The sequence below is a fragment of the Haliotis rubra genome, unplaced genomic scaffold, assembly GCF_003918875.1.
Source record: "Haliotis rubra isolate DU_JTF1 unplaced genomic scaffold, ASM391887v1 Scf534, whole genome shotgun sequence".
NCBI lineage: Eukaryota > Metazoa > Mollusca > Gastropoda > Lepetellida > Haliotidae > Haliotis > Haliotis rubra.
This window is the reverse complement of record NW_025767229.1, coordinates 360,515-387,374: the sequence shown is the minus strand read 5'-3', so window position 1 is coordinate 387,374 and position 26,860 is coordinate 360,515. Positions and strand designations below refer to the sequence as shown.

The 26,860-nt window shown below is 43.1% G+C and overlaps 1 protein-coding gene across 8 annotated transcripts in view; it reads left to right on the top strand.

Moving 5' to 3' along the window:
- Nucleotides 1–14,936: 14,936 nt before the first annotated feature.
- Nucleotides 14,937–26,860, top strand: part of LOC124253178 (MAGUK p55 subfamily member 7-like) — a 121,555-nt gene continuing 109,631 nt past the window's right edge. For all 8 annotated transcript variants that reach the window (XM_046686904.1, XM_046686903.1, XM_046686902.1 and 5 more), the window contains exon 1: nt 14,937–15,051. The gene's annotated coding sequence lies outside the window, so the exon portion shown is untranslated. The remainder of the gene's footprint in view (nt 15,052–26,860) is intronic.

Sequence of the window (26,860 nt, the reverse complement as noted above, 5' to 3'; positions counted from 1 at the left end):
CAACCATCATGTCTTGAAGATATCAGCCATGGTATATTGTGGACATATCAACCATCATATCTTGAAGATATCAGCCATGGTATATTGTGGACATATCAACCATCATGTCTTGAAGATATCAGCCATGGTAAATTGTGGACATATCAACCATCATGTCTTGAAGATATCACCCATGATATATTTCATCTTTTGCTTATTCGTGACATATCACGTATCGTATGTCTTGGTCTTAACATCCGTTGCTTACTTTCGACATAGAACCCATAACATACCTTTGGACTGAACACCCATTGTATATTTTGGTGATATCATCGTCTGTATATATTGGACATATCGACTATTACTTTGGACATAGAACTTATGACATATTTTGAACATATTGTTTTAGTGCAAATATTTCATCAATATTTCACACAAAATAACTATGATATTCAAAATGTATATAAATTCACAAATGTACCAAAATTGTGATTTTCCTCACACAAACGAGAGTAACTCACTGAAGTTGTAAAATACATGGCCCCAGGCAGAGACATACTGTAGACAACAGCTCACTGTACACTACAGCTACCGGCTCTATCACCCCTTGTTCATAGGAGGGCCAAATAATGTGCACAGTACACAGCGAAATGCAAACTTGAAAGCCTTATTGTTAAATTAGATTATGTCTTTTTATACATCTCTCAGTTCTGCAGTTTGTAAAAACTAATCTTAGGTTTGGTAATTGTGTTCCATAACAACTGGGATAAGAAATGCATGTGCAACCGTATGACCCGTCATGTCTGATGTGCCTTACATTTGTGCCGATCATGAAGCACGTTGATTGTTTTACAAACATAACATTTCAAACATTCCCTTCAGCATTTTAGCATTATGGGCCTTTTTCTTAGAAAGTGTTAGATCAAATTATATTTTACAAAATAAAAAAGTCGAAGAATTATTTTCACTTTCAGTTGAGGGATGTATACGCATTCACTGGACGTCAGCAGAAATCCCTGGTACATTACAATGAGTAGGGCAGTGTCTTTGCCGCCATTCGTAATGGGGCACGTCATTTGATGATCAATTGTGCTATGTCAGTCTACCTGACAATGTTGGATTCCAACATTAATTTTGTCTGAAATAGGATAGGGTAAGTCGGGAGTTTTACAAGACATCAGGTGCATGGAGCAAATGGCAACCATCTTGTATATATGTCATGTAGCTGATGAATGTATGGTGGATTGTGTGGAGGAGGCAGTACGTGGATTGTGTGGAGGAGGCAGTACGTGGATTGTGTGGAGGAGGCAATACGTGGATTGTGTGGAGGAGGCAATACGTGGATTGTGTGGAGGAGGCAATACGTGGAATGTGTTGAAGAGGCAGTACGTGGATTGGGTGGAGGAGGCGGTACGTGGATTGTGTCGAGGAGGCAGTACGTGGATTGTGTGGAGGAGGCAGTACGTGGAATGTGTTGAAGAGGCAGTACGTGGATTGTGTTGAGGAGGCAGTACGTGGATTGTATGGAGGAGGCAGTACGTGGATTGGGTGGAGGAGGCAGTACGTGGATTGTGTTGAGGAGGCAGTACGTGGATTGTATGGAGGAGGCAGTACGTGGGTTGTGTGGAGGAGGCACTGCGTGGATTGTGTTGAGGAGTTAGTACGTAGATTGTATGGAGGAGGCAGTACGTGGATTTTGTGGAGGAGGCAAATACGTGGATTGTGTGGAGGAGGCAGTACGTGGATTTTGTGGAGGAGGCAGTACGTGGAATGTATGGAGGAGGCAGTACGTGGGTTGTGTGGAGGAGGCACTGCGTGGATTGTGTTGAGGAGTTAGTACGTAGATTGTATGGAGGAGGCAGTACGTGGATTTTGTGGAGGAGGCAAATACGTGGATTGTGTGGAGGAGGCAGTACGTGGATTTTGTGGAGGAGGCAGTACGTGGATTGTATGGAGGAGGCAATACGTGGATTTTGTGGAGGAGGCAATACGTGGATTGTATGACATAGGCACTACGTGGATTGTGCAGAGGGGGCGGTCTATGGAGGAGGAAATATATGCATTGGAAGTATGCAAATAAGTCAGTGTACACCATGTATGAATGCAATGTATGTGTTGTAAGGGTCTTTGACCGTTACTTTCAGTCATCTGTTGGGGCGGAGACTGGTTATTCTCTGGCTTCGTTTTATCCATATTTTCTGGGGGCACTTTAACACACCCACCTTCTCCGTATCAAACCAAAACGAATTATAAGTCTACCATCGTTGTCTCCAGTACACCAGAATAAAAACATGTGACATACAGACCATATCTGGACGTTCTCAAGGCAAAGAAATCTGAAAGTCTCTGAAAGTCTGAACCATATAATGCATATGTCTTTTTATACGAAAAATATGCTTAAATTTTCGTCTGTGTTTTCAAGGAAATGGACATATAAGAGATTTTAAAATTCGATAATTTACACATGTTTTGGAATTCAAACCCTGTGTCACTGTCGCTGTTGCCATCTATCTCCTGTATGTTGGTGCATGCTGAAGTGTGTCACGCCGTGCCACGATGAGGATTAAAGATTTCGGGATGCGTCTCTCGGATCCATCAATGTCACTGAAGGCAGCAACCTCGGCATTAAGCTCACTGCCACGCGAAACAGACAATGAGAGTTGTTCAAGAATGTGTCTAATGTAAGTAGACATGTAGCTGCCATAAAACGATTTAATGTAACTCAGCTATATTTTCCCAGGGACAATGATCGGCACGTGGCCAACCGGCACATAGTCAAACCCAACCTCTGCTTCACCATGGCCAACAGTTTGCAACAAGTTCATGGATTGTGTAGTTGAGGCATATCGGTGGTCTCTAAACCCGCGGTTCAGTGGTAGTAGATAATTTGACAACACACAGCAAGGAATATATAGTATGTCCCGCACAAATTGTTTTGCTTCCTGACTAACAGACAGAAACATATATTTCGTATCAAGTCAGAGTTTGCAGGGCCACCTCCTGTTATCATATCGTCACTTGGGGTAATTACGTTCAAGGAAGACCACATCTATTATCACTCAGTCAACTAGTCAAACACCACTGGAAGGATCTACGTATTACCTCGAGGTATCCGAGAAGTCGACAAACGATGAATAAATGAGGTATATGCGGTGACCCAGCTTTACTTCGAGACAACCAAACGCTCGACACAGCGGGAGTTGACTGTGTCCATGATCAAGGCAGGACACGTTGGATGCTGTTGGTGTAGCAGCTGGTGAGTGAGTGGGTTCAAGAGCCACGTTCTTGCATTATCACGGCGGGAGAGACCATGTGTGAGGTGGGACAAGCCAACACTGTACCCACTGAGCTACCCAGTCCTCCTCCCTGTGTAGTGTGTGGTAGGACCCAACTGTACGGATGATCACGGTGAACATACACTCAACACAGCAGAGGTTAGTAACATGGCCGACACCGTCCGGGTTCGATGTTGCACCGTCCGTGAGTCCGAGGGATGCGTAATAGGATATCCAGAAAAGCAAGAAAGAGATCGTTCACAATTTATGGCTAGGGGAGAGAGGGGATGGAATGATGATTTTCATGGAGAAGCATGTCATGCTTCCCTGCATCTCATGTACAAAATCAATAACCCCCTCCCTTAATATGTAAACATAATGCTTTTTCATGTGTGTTGACTATGTTTCATCTATTAATTAACATCTTACGTGTCTTTCTTTCATAAAGTTTATGTCTAGATATGTAAAAGGGTATGATGCCCATAGAAAAGCTTAGATTAGCCAAAGTATTAAATATCTCCAAATATATAGATGCCATCACCACCCGAATATCGAAAGGACTGCATATTATTTGTAAATTTTCATGACATGCCGTTTACTTCCCCAGTTTAATTCCCCTAAATGATTATCATATCTTAGCTGATACCTCTATCCCTCAGCCCGATCCCTATTCTCTTCCCACAGAGGTTACTTGTCATATCTTCGTGGGAAGTGAATGCCCGACCCCAAATGCGACACCCGTCCTGGCTTTGCTTTTGAGACGACCCCTCCTACCTGTTTGTTTTTATAGTGATAGTGAGACTCCATGGTAGCTACATCCTTCATAGTTTCAGTATTAAAGTTATTATTTTTTACGTATGGTATCGTTTATAATGAAGCTGAGTCTAATTTCAAAATAGGAATTTAAAAAGTGTCCTTTGTAATAAAAATATCATCGCACTCTAATTTGCTTAAAGCCATGGTCTGTTCCAAATAAGTCGATTTGGACTTAGAACAATACCGTATTGCTCATTTCTGCACTAATCTCTCCTCAGTAAAGTCTTCTTTTACGTTCCCTATCTCCCTACCACTGAGACTATAGTTAGGCCTAACTTGGCTTAACGGGTATTTCACACTTTCACCTATTAACTACATAAAGGGTAGTAGGGCTTCCACGGGTACTCGAGTACTCGAGGACGAGTCGGGTTCAGCTGGACTCGAGTCCATTTTCAAGGACTCGAGGACTCGAAAAGGGGAGATAACTCGAATTATTTGACGTTGACAGACTGTCTGCAATGTGCTAAGCACGAGCGGCCGTTAACGTCTAATATTAAGATAAGATATAACTTTATTATCCCGGAGGAAATTCTTATACATCCAAACTGTCTCAAAATGAATATATACACAGTTCACAAAAATATACACAATAACATGCTCAAAACGAATGCTATTTACAAATAAATCTGACATGATATAATTCAATTAACCACATAGGTAAAGAGGCTGAATAATTCTAGTTCTAATCACATGATGGTGTGATTCAAAATATTTGTTGTATTCACGAATACTTGATGGTATGAAAGACTGTCTAGCTCTGTTTGTTTTGAGGGAAGGTAATCGACAGCAGCGTCCAGAAGGAAGTAGTTCAAAATGGTGAGATCAAATATATCAACTATCAAATCTAATTTTAGCTGCCTTTTTGACAATCTGGCGCTCATAGATAAAGGGAATATACTCGAAAGACACTCCAGAAATTTTGCAAGCAGTATTAACAATTTTGAAAAGTTTGGTTTTGTTGCGATGAGACACATCCCCATACCAACATAGAAAATTGTAGGTCAACACACTTTGAATAAAGGTTTGATAAAAAAACTGTCATTACGGTTTTGTCAATGTCTTGACGATAATAATGTTCAGAATCAGAAATTAGGCCAGCAACAGTGGCGTCATCTGCAAATTTCACAGTGAACAAGTCATAAATTGACAAGTAAAAGTCATTGGTATACAAAATGAAGAGTACGGATGAAGGAACACAGCCATGTGGATCTCCAGTAGAGGTTGAGAGCAAAGAAGATTGATAGCCACTGACACTGACATACTGAGTGCTATGTACCCTGAATTTTTTAATCCATCTGATAATGTTTTTATTAACACCTAGATTAAATAGCTTACTCCTCACAGGGTGTGGCTGTATGGTATTAGTTGTTACAAGTCTGCAGATGAGAGTAATTATTATACATCGTTTGAGATTTCACTTCTTAAAATGATTAGGTAACTATCTTGACAATTGATAGACATGGAGAGTGAGTGAGTGAGTTGAGTTTTACGCCGCACTCAGCAATATTCCAGCTATATGGCGGCGGTCTGTAAATAATCGAGAAGATAAAAAATCATATGTATGGGCATATCTTGATCTGGATAGAGAAAAGAGCAAAATAACCAAAATGCCGCATGTGCAGCATATCACTGCGTTTTGCAGGCAGTACAAGAAGTACGAAGAACAAAACATTTGTCAAGTAAACATCCAAATATTGATTCTGACCAATAGGAAATGTTAGTCACATGACGATATGAAGTCGGAAAGAAGTAAGTGTTCACTTGTGTGATCGGAACACGTCATGCAATTTACGCTATCGTTTGCTTGAAAGGTATGAATTTCGAGTACTCGGGTCCGAGTCGAGTCTCATCCCTCGAGTACTCGAGTCCACAAAAAATGGACTCGTTGAAGCCCTAAAGGGTAGATGTAAATGTGGAAAACAAGTTTTTTTCTATTTCCGACAGTACTTTAGGGATCGCTGCCAATGGGGTTGCCAGTATTTTAGTCAGTGGCAGATAAAACACTCAGGTCAATAAGGGATACCGCCACAGCGACTCTGTAAGCTCCCTAGTAAAGCGTGGTCACCAAAAGGGTGCTTCCAAGGTACCGTAAGGCGGGGGCTGCCATGGTACCGTAAGGCGGGTATTTTCAGGCAATAGTCTTAGTATGTATGAGTGGAGGGGGAGGTTAATGCTGGTGTTACTGTTGGTGGTGGTGTATGTGTTGGTTGTTGTGTTTGTGGTTGTGTTGGTTGTTGTGTTTGTGGTTGTGTTGGTTGCTGTAGTAGTGGAAATATCGAATAAGTACTTGGAGGGGGTGTTTACTGAACAACAAGTGTCTGATGGAGGAGCCAGTATTGGTACTGCACAGAGCAGCAGTTGCCATGGCAACCATACACAGCAACAACGATGAACAAATTCCACGTTGTGAACTACACACGAGGACCACCAGCTTCCAGTGTTTCATATCGTAAATGGCATAACATTGGTTGGCTGACTCGACACAATACTGGACATGACGTATGGAAGGAACTGTTTTAATACAACCTGTCTGGAGATATGGAACTTTATCTATGGCCTGTGTTGACGGCGCTATAGCCACATCTGTGTAGAAACTGTTGCCGTTTCAGAAGTATCTATCAGCCTGGGTAGTAGATGGTGGTCCCGGGGTACTTGCCAACACTGGATAATCGAGGGCTGGCGTAGATATGGGAAACAAAGGGCTATCTTCATGATATACAGACATATGCGATAAGGAATCGTTGGCGGCTTACTTACAAACCTTGGTCCCAGAGTCAGACTGAATGAATACACAATACCATTTGGAAAGTGGTCAGACGTAACACATGTAACAAATCCAGCCCTCTAACCCACTCACCCGTGGTCTAGACTACCAGATGTGGAAGCTGAGCTGTCTGAGTGGGTTAGACGGCTGACTTTGTGTGCTGGCCATTAGGTGCCTGTCTCTGAGAGTGTGTGTTCGAATCCCGTATGGGACCAACCAAAGTACTAGAATCTGTACTTTACTGAGAAACTGTTATCCCAAATATAGCATGTGTTACACTGAATGAGTGTGCACACACTGCACAGATCACTCGTACCCCTACAAGATCGACACAATAACAATCGCCACCCCATCCACCGAGTGAAAAACTAAATCGTGCATCCAATATCTACCACATACTCTTACTCACTGACCGTGAAACATCTACCCGACTCACTCACACACGACTCGCACGCGCCCACTACACAGCCACTAGCCCCCCTACCCACTCACTCACTATATCAATCACCAAACATTTGACTCACTCTCACCACCAATATATGATGATACTTCCAACACGTTTTGTGGAGTGAACTCCATTTTCTCTTATACAAAGTGTAAAGTATATCGTAGCTGAAACGTAAAATATTTAGTCTGTAAATTCGTCACCTCGCCTTTGGGGAACGTCGAATCTTGGAACTGTTTAAACCGGCGTGCCATTATTTATAGGCTCGCAGAGTAACATGAGGTGTAGGAGAGACTGGTGCCGATGGGGCGTACAGTGGGTCTTTAACACATAGGCACAAGGCTATTGGCGGCCATGATGACACCCGGGTGTCTCGTCATGCTGGGGAGGGAGGCTGTGAAAACAGTTTTTGAGTCACATTAGAAATTCAATCGTCAAATATATCATGTTGTAAAGGAGCTGCTGTCACGCACGGTACACGGGAGCAGCGCCATGCATATATGTAGGGGATGCCGCGGTTATTTCAGTCGAGCACTGTTTATACGTAGGAGGTGAGGTGAAATTGGGTTTAACGTCGTGCTTGAGAATATTTCGCTCATATGACGACGTGCATGCGTGTGTATGTGTATGTGCGGCTGCCTGTACTAGCCCAGAAGTGAAGCATGAATACCCCACTCAGACACAGTATACTGACTCCGAGCCAACCAGGCCTTGTTGTACCCATTAATGCCGAGCGCCAGGCAGGGACCAACAAGTAACATATTTTAACGTCTTTTGGTATGCCGCGGTCGGGGATCGAACCCGCGACCTTCCGCTTTCCGGGCGGACGCTCTAACCACTACACCACGGAGGCGGTCGTTTATACGTAGGAAGTAATTATTGTATATTCTATAACATCCCGTTCTGCTGAGTTGACAGTTTAGCCAATATAATATTAGAGGGTGTTTGACACTAGAAATGCTAGAGACAGTGCCATGTATAAATCACTACAATACTGATGCTGATATTCTGTTACTTGTGACCAGAAAGTCGTATCGACAGAGCCCTGGTCATTGTTTAAAATGTACATCTATAAATTCTGACATTCAAATTGAAATGTTATTACATGAGACGCCACAAAACATGTAGTGTAATATTTAATAGATTCACTCTTTTCATTTAAGTGCAGTTCTGCTCTTAAAAGCATTCTTGAAATATGGCGTGAAAGGTTTAAAGCCATCACAGTAATATATTGCTAGATTGAAGGTCGAATTACATATCTGTTTGGTATGCATTGCTTTCGGTTATGTTCTAAGAGTGGGCAAACAAAGGTGAAACTATGTGGGTCTTCGATATTGTTCAGATAACAATATGTACGTGGTTGTCGGGTGTTATAATAGTTGCGGTGTCTCCTGGTGTCAGTCTGGACTTGTATATTCAGCTCAAAGTTTACACAAGATCCAATCTGTTATTATTTCTCTGCTTCTGGACTCGTCTAAACAGCCTGTTACATTCATGTGGGGCGGTGGGGTAGCCTAATGGTTAAAGCGTCCGCTCGTCACGCCGAAGCCCCGGGTTCGATTCCCCATATGGGTACACTGTGTGAAGCCCATTTCTGGTGTCCCCCGTCGTGATATTGCTGGAATATTGCTAAAAGCGGCGTAAAACCAAACTCACTCACTCATGCAAGTCATATCGAGTACTAGATAATGCCATGTTTATCCATTCTTGGTGACCCGTGAAGGTCCGGGTTAGAATATTGATCTTCAGTAACCCATGCTTGTCGTACGAGGCGACTAACGGGTTCGGGTGGTCAGACTCGCTGACTTGGTTGACACATGTCATCGGTTCCCAATTGCGTAGATCGATACTCATCCTGTTGATCACTGGATTGTTTGGTCCAGACTCGATTATTTACAGACCGCCACCATATAGCTGGAATATTGCTGAGTGCGGCGTAAGACTATACTCACTCACTCCATTGTTGGTTGTACATATGTTAGTAATGCCTTGTTATAATGGGCAGGTTGGCTGTGTTGATGGCTGAACAGTGAGTTGAGGCACGGTGGACAGGGAAACACTTCAGCGCTTTATACATGCTTATTTTCAAAAGTTTAGACTCACTCAAAACACTCGCTATATATGTCTATATATATATGGTTTCATCGAAGATTGATTTTTCTCAACTAACTTGGGGGAAACAACTACAAACCTAATGCAGATGAGTGAGTTTAGTTTTACGCCGCACTCAGCAATATTCCAGCTATATGGCGGGGTTCTGTAAATAATCGAGTCTGGACCATACAATCCAGTGTTCAACAGCATGAGCATCGATCTGCGCAACTGGGTACCGGTGACAAGTCAACCAAGTCAGCGAGTCTGACCACCCGATCCCGTTAGTCGCCTCTTACGACAAGCATGGGTTACTGAAGATCAATATTCTAACCCGGACCTTCACGGGTCCTTATGCAGATGAATTGCGCGACGATCATGCATCGAATTGCTGAAAAGCATGCACAAATATTGTACATGTGAACAGCTGCGTTTTGGTGTAAAGGTTTGTTAAGAATTCGCCAATTATCACTGATTTGTATTATTTATTGACCTCATGACAATAATCATTTCAACGTTACGAATTTGTTTTACAATCCATCAGTTCATGTGTAAACAGTACCTTCAAACAGTATGGAATATTTTGCAAAATCTAGTTTAGAACAGTTGAAGTGAGTGGCTACATTTACACTAGTGAGTCTAAACTTTCGAGGGGTTGTATACATGCATTATAACCCTTGCAAGTCCATTATAACCCGTGCAAGTCAACTGTAACCCGTGCAAGTCCATTGTCACCCGTGCAAGTCAACTGTAACCTGTGCGAGTCAACTGTAACCCGTGCAAGTCCATTATAACCCTTTCAAATCAACAGTTACCCTTGCAAGTCCATTGTAATCCATGCAAGTCAACTGTAACCCGTGCAAGTCCATTGTTACCCGTGCAAGTCAACTGTAACCCGTGCAAGTCCATTATAACCCTTACAAGTCCATTATAACCCGTGCAAGTCAACTGTAACCCGTGCAAGTCAACTGTTACCCGTGCAAGTCCATTGTAACTCGTGCAAGTCAACTGTAACACGTGCAAGTCAACTGTAACCCGTGCAAGTCCATTGTAACCCTTGCAAGTCCATTATAACCCGTGCAAGTCAACTGTAACCCGTGCAAGTCCATTATAACCCTTGCAAGTCCTTTATAACCCGTGCAAGTCAACTGTAACCCGTGCAAGTCCATTGTAACCCTTGCAAGTCCATTGTTACCCGTGCAAGTCAACTGTAACCCGTGCAAGTCCATTGTAACCCGTGCAAGTCCATTGTCACCCGTGCAAGTCAACTGTAACCCGTGCAAGTCAACTGTTACCCCTGCAAGTCAACTGTAACCTGTGCGAGTCAACTGTAACCCGTGCAAGTCCATTGTAACCCTTTCAAATCAACTGTAACCCGTGCAAGTCCATTGTAACCCATGCAAGTCAACTGTAACCCGTGCAAGTCCATTATAACCCGTGCAAGTCCATTATAACCCGTGCAAGTCAACTGTAACCCGTGCAAGTCCATTATAACCCTTACAAGTCCATTGTAACTCTTGCAAGTCCACTGTAACCCGTGCAAGTCAACTGTAAACCGTGCAAGTCCATTGTAACCCGTGCAAGTCCATTGTAACCCGTGCAAGTCAACTGTAACCCCTGCAAGTCAATTGTAACCCGTACAAGTTCATTGTAACCCGTGCAAGTCCATTGTAACCCGTGCAAGTCCATTTAACAACTGACAAGTCTACACTGCTGTGTCTCCTGGACATGAAGACAGTCCCTGGGATTTTTCTATTAAGAAAGCTTAACAACAGTTTCCTGTAAAATGTTCTCGTTTATGGAACAATGAGCTCCTTGGAAATGTAACGTAACGCCCACTTTTTGTTGCTAGGTAATATTTTTTATTCTCTTGCGATGATACAGTCGCGAAAACCTGAGGTCCAGAACACAACTGTGACGCCCTATGAAATACTTCATGATAGAATTACTGTTTAATATGTGCTTCCTTTTGAACCACCATCAAACATGGTGTATACTTGGTGTCTCCCGGCAGCGTGACTGTATTTACCGTGGACGACACAGCTCTGCCCGTAGCTGCTGCAGTGCTATTGCGGTTTGTATGCATCTACTTTACTGTGTATATAGTTCGAGTGTCGCCTAACGGATCATAAAACCGTCCATTATCTAAAATACAACACATAATAAAATATATGTACTGTCGTGGAATTACCATATCTAAATAATCAATCGATAGACAATAAATTAGAATAAAAGACACCCCACAACACTGGCAGTTGAGAATTCATTTCAGTTAGAGTGAGTCTGTGGGGCTTTATGTGGCTTACATTACTATTGCAGTTATAAAACGACGTGGGACTCCTAGAATGGGCTCCATTAACCCAAGTCGGGAATCAAACCCGGGCCTTAAACGTGACAGGCAAACAGATACGCCATTAGGTTAGCCTACCGCCACTCATCTTCAGGGTATACATCCCTCCATCACGATATGATACGGCGCTAAACAGCTGGCAGGCAGTCAGTCGGGATTGTAACACTAGTGCTGGCCAGGAAGGCAGTCGGGATTGTAACACTAGTGCTGGCCAGGAAGGCAGTCGGGATTGTAACACTAGTGCTAGCCAGGAAGGCAGTCGGGATTGTAACACTAGTGCTAGCCAGGAAGGCAGTCGGGATTGTAACACTAGTGCTGGCCAGGAAGGCAGTCGGGATTGTAACACTAGTGCTGGCCAGGAAGGCAGTCGGGATTGTAACACTAGTGCTGGCCAGGAAGGCAGTCGGGATTGTAACACTAGTGCTAGCCAGGAAGGCTAGGTAAAACAACACTTTCACAGAGTTGTATCTCGGGTATATGGTAAAACAACACTTTCACAGAGTTGTATCTCGGGTATATGGTAAAACAACACTTTCACAGAGTTGTATCTTGTATCTCGGGTATATGGTAAAACAACACTTTCACAGAGTTGTATCTCGGGTATATGGTAAAACAACACTTTCACAGAGTTGTATCTCGGGTATATGGTAAAACAACACTTTCACAGAGTTGTATCTCGGGTATATGGTAAAACAACACTTTCACAGAGTTGTATCTCGGGTATATGGTAAAACAACACTTTCACAGAGTTGTATCTCGGGTATATGGTGGGTGCCATCACACCACCGCTCAGATATGGAGGATATTTCCGGGAGTGGAGCTGATCTCAAACAACGACTTCGGGTACATAGGTTATATACCAACGTTCGGAGCCCGTCCCGCATCAAGTACAGAAAGGGCCGTCCATAGACCAAGGCTTGGAGACTTATCTGTAATGGTAGGTGAGACAAAAAAAATGAAATAAAAAAAACCAAAAACGAAGTCGACGGGGTTTGAAATGTGTATTGGGTGTTCTGTTTTCAGCCAGCACAGTCCAGTCCAACCAAAAGAACGTTTCAGTGTTGTGATGTCTCGACAAAATCCCATGTGATTGTGTGTCATCCAACACCAAGCCATTTACACATAAAAAGTTGAAGAAGCGCCTTTTTTCAACCCGCTGTGTTAGTGATCAAATATCGGTAAAAACAACTGCATGGTAGATCGATATTGGATGGGAGATAACTCTTGAAAGACCACGCATTAACTCGCCAAACCAGACCAGAGGCCGATAAGGAATCTGACTAGAGGTTACTTCTATGTCATTATATATGTTTTAGGGACGGTGGGGTAGCCTAGTGGTTAAGGCATCCGCTCGTCACGGCAAAGACCCGGGTTCGATTCCCCACATGGGCACAATGTGTGAAGTCCATTTCTGGTGTCCCCCGCCATGATATTGCTGGAATATTGCTAAAAGCGGCGATATACTAAACTCACTCACTCACTATATATGTTTTAAAGAGGCACGCTAGGCAGTACTTTTATATTTTCAGATCGTAGGCTGTGAAAAGGATATATAGGAAAATGGAGTATGAAACCTAGCCAGAAGTGGGGTCATTACAGGCCATCTCTTAGTGATGCATCCCTTTATGTGTAAATCATATACCCTTGAGTGCGGGGATGAATATAGCGCTTATAGCCTGCCCGGGAGTGGTAGAAGCGCAGAGGCAGAGACACGAGACATCACCACACACTAGCTACATACAGGGACATGTAATGTAATTGTACACACATTCTGCTAATTTCTTCTCCTCCCTCACTGGCGGATAATAATTAATGCATCGTCAATAATTGTTTTTGGACTCCAAAGCCCGAATTACACACGACTTTTACGGACGTCGATAGAGAGGGACCCCCGCGGTAATAATGTCACGGGGTCAGGCAATCCTCGTGTTTTCTGTGAAGCTCCCAAATGGCGCAGATAAAGGGAACGCTCCCACTGCGAGCCACGTCACTTTTTCAAAAGATTTAGGGTAAAGTGAGCCCAATTATCATGTTTGTAAATTTTCATCAAATAAAACGATAACATGATGGCAGTTAGGTTATCTATGAGCTACAAAGGAATTGCATTCGAGACCGACCTTGTTGTATTTGAAATATTAGATAGCCTCGAACAATTCAGCATATTTCATGATCGACCCGGATATACGAGACAAATATCAGCAGTTTATCACATTTTAACGTACATGGGTTCTGAATAATTTTACACTCACAATCCCGCAAGGGGGGACAATGGCATTACAACAATCAAGCTTTATCTGGGAAATACGATAAATTCAAAGCGTTGGGCAGCAAGTTTTATACGATGGTATTTTCCGCTCATTAATCATACATGAAATGATATTAAATTCTACTCGGGTTAAATCTCTTTACTTGAGAAGTGATCGTGGCTTTAAGAGAGTTACGCTAATCATAAGGTTTATTTGAGTAGAGAACCTTCCTCGTGGATCTTGCAACACGGATCAGAAGCGTTCATTAGCTAGTCCTTATACCCTGTATCTCATCTCAGCAAAATAATGTCTGCAGAATTCTGAGGGAAAAGAATATTCATATCTTATTGGCCAAATAAAACAAATTGCGAAAGGATGGGATGTCCTCTAAATATGGGCTCTGTAAACGGTAATGACAGGCGATCTGATACAACCTGCGCTGGCGGGCGAGTTCCGCCATGGCAACCAATCGTAAGAAAGTTCATCTTGTCCGTTTGATAAATCTGTATTGCGATTTGTGTTGGGATCGTAAATGACCAAAAAATGGAGCCTGTCTTCTTCACGATGTCGATTTTATCTGCTTAAGACTATCGACCATTTCTATATGTGATATGGACCAGCCATAGTCGCGACTGCCTTGAGACTTCCTAACCTGGGTACTTTGGACAGCGGCTTAAATGATTTCTATCGATCCATCTCTAATAGTTATGTAAACACAAGTCTATGAAAGGTTTAGCTTCCGAAAATTGTTCTTTGAACCCCTCTTTCGCGACAAACGACCGGAACGAACCACGTCCCTTGGGAACGTTAACCATTCCATCTCAACTGCCATTGAGACATCAATATTTGACCCCTCCAGAGAAAATGAGATCTTCCGCATCGACAATCAAGACTCATCGATTGGCTAGAACACGGCTTGTGGCCAGTCCAGAATTCTTCTAAGAGGTAAGATAGCAGCTTGAGACAAGACTGCTCGCTGACTGTCAACAGCGAGGGAATATAGTGTCTGTGGGTGCAATTCTCTACCCCAGGGGTCCCTGACGTGACAGCGTTCTGTGGGTGCGACATGTGGTCCTAACCGTGAGGTGAGTGTCCGTCTATACCGCGTATTACTTTTTACTTCCAGACGACATCGGTGTCTTTTGTAATACATGTTCCTCGGTGGAGGCATCGGCTTTCATTCACGAGGAGCCGAGCCGGCGAATGTCAAGTTATTGTTCTAGTAAAGCTGGATGGCTGGGGGAAGTGTTCAGCGTGTTGGCGTTTCTCAGTGATGTGTCGAAGTGAGGACGTAATTTGTTTACCCGTGTTGCAGACTGTTCATAGCGTTTTATACCTCATTTATCACGACGCTCGAAGCGTGTTTAAAATGCGCGTACCGGTGCCGAATTGACGACTATCAACGCTCCGACAACACCATGCGAGCGTGCGCTGTCACAATTGTGTAAGACAAAACGGGAGGCCCTGTCACTTGGCAATAAACACAAGCTGTGCCGCTGATCCAACACATCCGACCCTATTAGAGAATGATGACATTCGCTCCAGCGTTATATATAATTGACACAGTAAACATGCAGTGATTTGATCAGTGTTGCCAGATGATAACGATGGATGTCAATACATGTCAGAGAGCTGGTATAATCAGCCCTGGTTTTCATCAATTCCTGTAAATGCTCTGAGGCGCTGGATTAATGCTCCTACAGGACGCTAATCGCTTCTCAGATTAATGTTATTTTCAAACAAGAAGACTGGGGACAGATTCCGGGGCATTTGATAGTTATATTTTAGGTTCCAGATAGCGGGTATGTTGTCAGCTTTTGTTCAGACTTTATGGAAACTTTTGATTCCACTGGTCTTGTCCATTGGTGCCATGTGTACTGTGTTTTCCTTGACTCCCAGACCATTTTGCTGCTATTACATAGAAGGCTGTACTCATGACTGTTCATGGATGAGGGCCGTGGGGCCCAACATGACAATTTTAATACCAGGGGCCGTGTGGGTCCCAGGGTGACTAATTAATAGTAAGGGCACAGTGGGTACCAGTGTGACTATTTAATAGTAAGGGCACAGTGGGTACCAGTGTGACTATTTAATAGTAAGGGCACTGTGGGTACCAGTGTGACTATTTAATAGTAAGGGCACAGTGGGTACCAGTGTGACTATTTAATAGTAAGGGCACTGTGGGTACCAGTGTGACTATTTAATAGTAAGGGCACAGTGGGTACCAGTGTGACTATTTAATAGTAAGGGCACAGTGGGTACCAGTGTGACTATTTAATAGTAAGGGCACTGTGGCTGACTATTTAATAGTAAGGACACTGTGGGTACCAGGGTGACTATTTAATAGTAAGGACACTGTGGGTACCAGGGTGACTATTTAATAGTAAGGGCACTGTGGGTACCAGGGTGACTATTTAATAGTAAGGACACTGTGGGTACCCACACTGACTATTTAATAGTAAGGACACTGTGTCTGACTATTTAATAGTAAGGACACTGTGGGTACCAGGGTGACTATTTAATAGTAAGGGCACTGTGGCTGACTATTTAATAGTAAGGACACTGTGGGTACCAGGGTGACTAATTAATAGTAAGGGCCCTGTGGGTACCAGTGTGACTATTTAATAGTAAGGGCACTGTGGGTACCAGGGTGACTATTTAATAGTAAGGGGCACACTGTGGCTGACTATTTAATAGTAAGGACACTGTGGGTACCAGGGTCACTATTTAATAGTAAGGACACTGTGGGTACCAGGGTGACTATTTAATAGTAAGGGCACTGTGGCTGACTATTTAATAGTAAGGACACTGTGGGTACCAGGGTGACTAATTAATAGTAAGGGCCCTGTGGGTACCAGTGTGACTATTTAATAGTAAGGGCACTGTGGGTACCAGGGTGACTATTTAATAGTAAGGGCACAGTGGGTACTAGTGTGACTATTTAATAGTAAGGGCACTGTGGCTGACTATTTAATAGTAAGGACACTGTGGGTACCAGGGTGACTATTTAATAGTAAGGACACTGTGGGTACCAGGGTGACTATTTAATAGTAAGGGCACTGTGGGTACCAGGGTGACTATTTAATAGTAAGGACACTGTGGGTACCCACACTGACTATTTAATAGTAAGGACGCTGTGTCTGACTATTTAATAGTAAGGACACTGTGGGTACCAGGGTCACTATTTAATAGTAAGGACACTGTGGGTACCCACACTGACTATTTAATAGTAAGGACACTGACCAGGGTGACTATTTAATAGTAAGGACACTGTGGGTACCAGGCTGACTATTTAATAGTAAGGACACTGTGGGTACCAGGCTGACTATTCAATAGTAAGGACACTGTGGGTACCAGGGTGACTATTTAATAGTAAGGACACTGTGGGTACCAGGGTGACTATTTAATAGTAAGGGCACTGTGGGTACCAGGGTGACTATTTAATACTTAGGGCACTGTGGGTACCAGGGTGACTATTTAATACTTAGGGTACTGTGGGTACCTGGGTGACTATGTAATACTTAGGGCACTGTGGGTATACCTGCCAGGGTGTTGTTGTACCTTAAGTCTATGTTAAGGTATGGGAGTTACGGTCACCTGAGTGCTAAGACTACCTTAAGTCTATGTTAAGGTATGGGAGTTACGGTCACCTTAGCACTAAGATTACCTTAAGTCTATGTTAAGGTATGGGAGTTACGGTCACCTTAGCACTAAGATTACCTTAGCAGTCCTATGTTATGTTAAGGTATGGGAGTTCACGGTCACCTTAGCACTAAGATTACCTTAAGTCTATGTTAAGGTATGGGAGTTACGGTCACCTTAGCACTAAGATTACCTTAAGTCTATGTTAAGGTATGGGAGTTACGGTCACCTTAGCACTAAGATTACCTTAAGTCTATGTTAAGGTATGGGAGTTACGGTCACCTTAGCACTAAGATTACCTTAAGTCTATGTTAAGGTATGGGAGTTACGGTCACCTTATCACTAAGATTACCTAAAGTTTATGTTAAGGTATGGGAGTTACGGTCACCTTAGTGCTAAGACTACCTTAAGTCTATGTTAAGGTATGGGAGTTACGGTCACCTTAGTGCTAAGACTACCTTAAGTCCATGTTAAGGTATGGCAGTTACGGTCACCTTAGCACTAAGATCGCTTTGTACAACGGCACACTGGCCCCTTTGCTGTGACAGCAGGTGACAGACTGTTGGTCAGACTCGAGGACTTGATGATTGTATGCAAACATACTCCCAGAACAATCACTGCTCATGACATCAATCACTGGGTCGTCTGGTCCAAACTGTTGTTATTTACAGTGGCCTGTCATACTGCAGAAATACTGCTGAGCGTGGTGTTAAACAACTCAAACTACCACGGTCTATACATTTCATTGGTTGCCAGAAAATGTTAACCTTGTAGGTAGACAACTGTAATAAAATATTCTGTGTGGACTGTGTACCTCGCTTCACCTGCCCCAGGTGTTAATCAGAAAACAACACTCCTGTAGTCGCTGTGAAGGTCTTGAACGTCCTTGGAAACTGCTCTTGATGTACAGTGATTGCCAGATGAAAGCAGGTAAAATTAAACTCACTAATCAGCTTTTTGAGGAGGATGTTTGCCAAGGATCAAATGGAAAAGTGTTGTGTTTGTTATTTATGGTTGGAAAGGTTTGAAACAGTAATAGTTGCTTTGGCTTAATAACTTGAAGACCAGAATAGCTGGACTCGGGCAACCAGGGTGGTAGAGCTGGACTTGGGCACCGGGGTGGTAGAGCTGGACTTGGGCAACACTGGGGTGGTAGAGCTGGACTCGGGCACCGGGGTGGTAGAGCTGACTTTGGCAACTGGGTTTGTAGAGCTAGACTTGGGCAACACTGGGGTGGTAGAGCTGGACTTGGGCACCGGGGTGGTAGAGCTGGACTCGGGCAACTGGGGTGGTAGAGCTGGACTCGTGCACTGGGTTGGTAGTGCTGGACTTGGGCAACACTGGGGTGGTAGAGCTGGACTTGGGCAACACCGGGGTGGTAGTGCTGGACTTGGGCAACACCGGGGTGGTAGAGCTGGACTCGGGCAACTGGAGTGGTAGAGCTGGACTCGGGCACCGGGGTGGTAGAGCTGACTTTGGCAACTGGGGTGGTAGAGCTGGACTCGGGGCACTGGGGTGGTAGAGCTGACTTTGGCAACCGGGGTGGTAGAGCTGGACTTGGGCAACCGGGGTGGTAGAGCTGGACTTGGGCAACTGGGGTGGTATAGCTGGACTCGGGGCAACACTGGGGTGGTAGAGCTGGACTCGGCAACTGGGGTGGTAGAGCTGGACTCGGGCACCGGGGTGGTAGAGCTGACTTTGGCAACTGGGGTGGTAGAGCTGGACTTGGGCAACACTGGGGTGGTAAAGCTGGACTTGGGCAACACTGGGGTGGTAGAGCTGGACTTGGGCAACTGGGGTGGTAGAGCTGGACTCGGGCACCGGGGTGGTAGAGCTGACTTTGGCAACTGGGGTGGTAGAGCTGGACTCGGGGCACTGGGGTGGTAGAGCTGACTTTGGCAACTGGGGTGGTAGAGCTGGACTTGGGCAACTGGGGTGGTAGAGCTGGACTTTGGCAACACTGGGTTGGTAGAGCTGACTTTGGCAACTGGGGTGGTAGAGCTGGACTCGGGGCACTAGGGTGGTAGAGCTGGACTTGGGCAACACTGGGGTTGTAGAGCTGGACTTGGGCAACTGGGGTGGTAGAGCTGGACTCGGGCACCGGGGTGGTAGAGCTGACTTCGGCTACTGGGGTGGTAGAGCTGGACTCGTGCACTAGGTTGGTAGAGCTGACTTTGGCAACCGGGATGGTAGAGCTGAGTTTGGCAACCAGGGTGGTGGAGCTGGACTCGGGCACCGGGGTGGTAGAGCTGGACTCGGGGCACCGGGGTGGTAGAGCTGACTTTGGCTACCGGGGTGGTGGAGCTGGACTCGTGCACTGGGTTGGTAGAGCTGACTTTGGCAACTGGGGTGGTGGAGCTGGACTCGGGCACCGGGGTGGTAGAGCTGACTTTGGCAACCAGGGTGGTAGAGCTGGACTCGGGGCACCAGGGTGGTAGAGCTGGACTTGGGCAACTGGTGTGGTAGAGCTGGACTCGGGCACCGGGGTGGTAGAGCTGACTTTGGCTACCGGGGTGGTAGAGCTGGACTCGGGCAACTGGGGTGGTGGAGCTGGACTCGGGGCACCGGGGTGGTAGAGCTGACTCTGGCAACTGGGGTGGTGGAGCTGGACTCGGGGCACTGGGATGGTAGAGCTGACTCTGGCAACTGGGGTGGTAGAGCTGGACTCAGGGCAACTGGGGTGGTAGAGTTGACTATGGCAACCGGGGTGGTAGAACTGGACTCGGGCACCGTGGTGGTAGAGCTGACTCTGGCAATTAGGGTGGTGGAGCTGGACTCGGGGCAACTGGGGTGGTAGAGCTGACTATGGCAACCGGGGTGGTAGAACTGGACTCGGGGCAACTGGGGTGGTAGAGCTGACTCTGGCAACCGGGGTGGTAGAACTGGACTCGGGGCAACCGGGGTGGTAGAACTGGACTTGGGCAACTTGGGTGGTAGAACTGACTCTGGCAACCGGGGTGGTAGAGCTGACTCTGGCAACTGGGATGGTAGAGCTGGACTTGGGGCAACTGGGGTGGTAGAGCTGGACTTGGGCAACTGGGGTGGTAGAGCTGGACTTGGGCAACCAGGGTGGTAGAGCTGACTCTGGCAACCGGGGTGGTAGAGCTGGAGTCAGGCACCGGGGTGGTAGAGCTGGCCTTTTTCCAATCCTTGATGTGTGTATTTTTTTGGAGGGGAGCAGAGTGTCTAATACATTGAATATGGTATGAGACTGCAGTTATTTAATCTCAGATTAAAAAAAGTGTCTCAATTTGTGCATGTAGGAGGGAGAATAATGAGGACACATTTACACCGCCTGTTGCTATCATCCGAGATAGAACAATTCATAATTCACAGTGACTGAACTCAAGTCTTTGATCATGGCTGCCCAGCGTGTGAAGTATGACTGCTATTTCCTGGATGATATCCTGGTGGCTTTTACTTGTTGTATCTTCCATGGTGCTGTGCTAATAATGATGTCGCTTATTTAAGAATCTGTACCGAAATGTCGCATCATATGTTGTTACCAAGAAGTTGTCATCCATAAAACATCTTGGTTATATTCTTATTAGATAATTGCCATAACTCATGAGTGATTTTCCCTGTGATTGATGAAAACTAGTTTGACTGGTTATTAATAAGGTAACACTGTAGTTCAGTATTATCTGTGGCCATGGTAACACTATAGTTCAGTATTATCTGTGGCCATGGTAACACTGTAGTTCAGTGTTATCTGTGGCCATGGCAACACTATAGTTCAGTATTATCTGTGGCCATGGTAACACTATAGTTCAGTATTATCTGTGGTCATTGTAACACTGTAGTTCAGTATTATCTGTGGCCATGGTAACACTATAGTTCAGTATTATCAGTGGCCATTGTAACACTATAGTTCAGTATTATCTGTGGTCATGGTAACACTATAGTTCAGTATTATCTGTGGCCATGGTAACACTATAGTTCAGTATTATCTGTGGTCATGGTAACACTATAGTTCAGTATTATCTGTGGTCATTGTAACACTGTAGTTCAGTATTATCTGTGGCCATGGTAACACTATAGTTCAGTATTATCTGTGGCCATTGTAACACTATAGTTCAGTATTATCTGTGGCCATGGTAACACTATAGTTCAGTATTAACTGTAGTCATGGTAACACTATAGTTCAGTATTATCTGTGGTCATGGTAATACTATAGTTCAGTATTATCTGTGGCCATGGTAACACTGTAGTTCAGTGTTATCTGTGGCCATGGTAACACTATAGTTCAGTATTATCTGTGGCCATGGTAACACTATAGTTCAGTATTATCAGTGGCCATGGTAACACTGTAGTTCAGTATTATCTGTGGCCATGGTAACACTATAGTTCAGTATTATCTGTGGCCATGGTAACACTATAGTTCAGTATTATCTGTGGCCATTGTAACACTATAGTTCAGTATTATCAGTGGCCATGGTAACACTATAGTTCAGTATTATCTGTGTTCATGGGAACTGAGGACACAATAACAAAGCAGCGATAACTAAAGAAGTTCACATTAAGGTGTTTTTCTTGAACTGGTAGGTGTACAGATATCAACACTATAGAACTGGTTATGGTCAAGGCAGCTTAACATCATACAGAGCAATATTACAAAACCGGTTTTATCCATTAGAAGCTTGGTCTTTTTGTCTGAGCGGAAAACTGAAATCAAGGAAACACATTGCTGACAATGAACGCAAATTGAAATTTGCTCCCTGCCTGTATCGATTGGCTGTTGTGGGGGGTCCTTTCATTATGGAATTTGTTTAAATGTCTTGGTGGGAAGATGAGAAGACCTTTCTTAAAATTTAATTTAATTTCACTTTTAGAAAGGCCTGTGTTGGCGTAACCCAAGGAATAAGGAAAGTCATGATGAAGACAACAAACACTGGTGTTACTGTGGGAGAAACTGATTGTCAGCCACCGGACTCCTGGCAACATCACTGTCATTATGTGACATACTTATATGCCAACCTTTATTGCGTGAAGGATTGTAATTCTATCTATTCTAATGTGGTTCAGGAATTAAAGTCTTCAAAATCTAAATCTGACAAGATCTAATGATTAATGACATGAACTTTTTCCGGCTTCAAACACAGTTAATTATGTCATTAAACAGTCATTACTACGTTTACATCTCCTCATTAAAACACAGAAAGTCTAAATAATAACTCCTGTTTGTATCAAAGCAAGGAAATATGTGCATATGCATGGTGTAACATCCTCAGTTGAAAGACTCGTTGGTACCCAGTATTAGTGATGAGATTGTGATGATCTGTTGATTGTGATGATCTGTTGATTGTGACGATCTGTTGATTTGTAAATTGTGATGAACTGTTGATTGTGATGATCTGTTGATTGTGATGATCTGTAGATTGTGATGATCTGTAGATTGTGATGATCGTTTGATTGTGATGATCTGTAGATTGTGATGATCTGTTGATTGTGATGATCTGTTGATTTGTTGATTGTGAAGATCTGTTGATTGTGATGATCTGTAGGTTGTGATGATCTGTTGATTGTGATGATCTGTAGGTTGTGATGATCTGTTGATAGTGATGATCTGTTGATTGTGATGATCTGTTGATAGTGATGATCTGTTGATTGTGATGATCTGTAGGTTGTGATGATCTGTTGATTGTGATGATCTGTTGATTGTGATGATCTGTAAGTTGTGATGATCTGTTGATTGTGATGATCTGTAAGTTGTGATGATCTGTTGATTGTGATGATCTGTAGGTTGTGATGATCTGTAGATTTGTTGAGTGTGATGATCTGTTGATTGTGATGATCTGTTGATTGTGATGATCTGTAGATAGTGATGATCTGTTGATTGTGATGATCTGTTGATTGTCATGATCTGTAGATAGTGATGATCTGTAGATTGTGTTTGTGATGATCTGTAGATTGTGTTTGTGATGATCTGTAGATTGTGTTTGTGATGGTCTGTTGATTGTGATGATCTGTAGATAGTGATGATCTGTAGATTGTGATGATCTGTAGATAGTGATGATCTGTAGATTGTGTTTGTGATGATCTGTAGATTGTGTTTGTGATGGTCTGTTGATTGTGATGATCTGTAGATAGTGATGATCTGTAGATTGTGATGATCTGTAGATAGTGATGATCTGTAGATTGTGTTTGTGATGATCTGTAGATTGTGTTTGTGATGATCTGTAGATAGTGATGATCTGTAGATAGTGATGATCTGTAGATAGTGTTTGTGATGATCTGTAGATTGTGTTTGTGATGGTCTGTAGATTGTGTTTGTGATGGTCTGTAGATTGTGTTTGTGATGGTCTGTAGATTGTGTTTGTGATGGTCTGTTGATTGTGATGATCTGTAGATAGTGATGATCTGTAGATAGTGATGGTCTGTAGATTGTGTTTGTGATGATCTGTAGATTGTGTTTGTGATGGTCTGTAGATTGTGTTTGTGATGGTCTGTTGATTGTGATGATCTGTAGATAGTGATGATCTGTAGATAGTGATGGTCTGTAGATTGTGTTTGTGATGATCTGTAGATTGTGTTTGTGATGGTCTGTAGATTGTGTTTGTGATGGTCTGTAGATTGTGTTTGTGATGGTCTGTAGATTGTGTTTGTGATGGTCTGTTGATTGTGATGATCTGTAGATAGTGATGATCTGTAGATAGTGATGGTCTGTAGATTGTGTTTGTGATGATCTGTAGATTGTGTTTGTGATGGTCTGTAGATTGTGTTTGTGATGGTCTGTTGATTGTGATGATCTGTAGATAGTGATGATCTGTAGATAGTGATGGTCTGTAGATTGTGTTTGTGATGGTCTGTTCGGTACAGCTGGCCTCCACATTTAGTATCAGTAAAGACACAATCTGTGAACAACACATGTTTGGAAAAGACAATTTTTGGCTGAAAATTAACAGGTTAAGTTAAGTTTTCCCAAGTTTACATACAAACTTTGAAGCTAATGAAAGTTCTGTATTCTATGAGGTCAAATGGCCGAGGAACCTTAAAGGAGGGTTTCTCATGTACACATGCAAGTGAGGAGGCATGTTTGAAATAGAGTGTTTCTGCCATTATTGAGAATATTGGTTTCCATGGTGACCTTTTTAATGATAATCTATGGACATGTATCAGTTCAACAAACCATGGATGACGATGAATCTGTATTGAAGGTACATCTACTAATGGGCAATGTCTACCACCTGTGGCTGGCTGGATCGGCTTGGTTCATGTTGGCGCAGGTACTTGAACTGTCAACATTGTCTACGTTTGTTTCCGTGTGTCTTCACAGAGCATGGGGATGTTGAGGTGGTTATTATGTTGTAGGTTTTCGTTGCAGGTAAACACATGGAGATATATTGTATGCAGTGTGCGAAGTAGTTTCCAAATATTGCTAGCCAGTTGGGCTAGCTATGCATGAAAGTTACGAGCCCACAAATATTTCACTAGCCCGAAATTTGAACGTAGAAACTAAGCAAAAGATTACATAAAGGTAAAATACCATCAAAAACAAATAATAAAACACATGTGTGAATTTCTGAAATATTTTGTTTATGCTCAAATAACTTAAATGATAATGATAAATAAGTCATCATTAAGCTGCGAATATGTTGAACATATTTATTAAGCCATAATCTTGTATGATTTTTAAAAGTGTATTATTACATAACAAGTTGGAGAGAGTGATATATTTACAAAATGTCTCCATGAAAATTCACTAGCCAGTCGGGCCAGTGACTGTGGAGATTTACTGGCTTGACTGGATGTTTGCTATCCAGGGACTAGCGGGCAGTGGCTATTGTGATTGTATAGCAGGTTTGGTTCTGCAGGTATGTAAGTCTTGGCGGAACTTGTCCCTCTCTAACTTTGGGTTTCTGTCATACAGCTCACACATATGGTCTTGTGAAACTGTCAAGTGTCCAAAAGAAGGAGTTTTGATGGGGGCTATGTCAAAAAGTGGGAATGGAGAAAGAGAGGGAAAAGAAGAATATGTTCTGGAATAAATGTTTGCTGTGTTTCACCCTGGGCAGAACTCATCCTCAGTGTGTGGAAGTTCCTATTGGACATTTTTTATAACATTCTGAAGACATAAATCATTCTTAAAACATGTTTTGAAATATATCTATTGCCATGGTTACACTTACATGTCAAGAAGTTTCGTCATCCTTGCCTAAACTGCATGTCACAATAATATAATAATATTAGTGACAGTTGTTTAAATTACTTGACATAAACACAGCCAGTTCGTGGAATACTTTGCATCACTTTGTTCGGCTCTGTAACCTGTTTCAGTCTTATCCAGACTGGTGTTTAAACTTTAAGATCCAAAATTTATTCAAGGAATTATTATTTGCACTCAGCATCGTTGTTGTGCATGATGATGCAGAACTAATCATTTTCTTTTGAACTCATTCTTCTTCAACATGCTGTAATTGTTTGTTTCAAAATACTCCTCGGCTTGGTCTCTGGAACTGCCGCTCTGTGACAGCCAGCAGTATTTCTTTCCCCGAACAGTTCATATATATTTGCCATCAGATTTGACAGGACTATGCATCTTGTTAAGAATAACCCAACATGTCCCTCTCTGTTAGTAGTGACATTTGTTGGGGTAATCAGATCAATGTCTATGGACATTTTAAATTGTGATGGAACAGACGTTTCTTATGTAGTCCAAAAGAAAGTGATGACACAGCAGTTTCTATGTTGCTTGTAATGCAGCCTGGGCTTTTTGAACTGTGTTGATGTTTAACCGGACTCGGCTCTGTGGCCCAGTCTTTGATCTTTCATTCAGATTTTAACATGCACCTTTGTATTGTATCACGTTGCTGAAGTTTGACTTTTCTACTTTCCAGCGAAGGTGGTTAAGGTCATCAATATAATAATAATAATAATAATAATAGTGCATTTATATAGCGCTATATCCAAACATATATATGTTGTTAGTTTTACCCTTCTTGGTCACTATGCCGAGGTTGTGTTATTGTTGGGTTGATATCAATATGAATACCATAAAAGAAATGAAGAATTTCTTTGTCACTAAAATTTTGGACACCCATCTTTTAAAAAAAATAGAATATTTTGAAAACCTATTTAAAATCAGTTGAAGTTTGTAAACTTTTGCAAAATTGAAGGTTGATCTTCTTGTCTGTGAAATAAGAATGCAATTCGTCATGTCTGGCAGGGATATGGTGATGTCTCAACATGCCTCGGAAGAGCATCTGGGTTGGTGAAACAAAATTCACTGTTGTGGAATATTTTGGTAAAGTA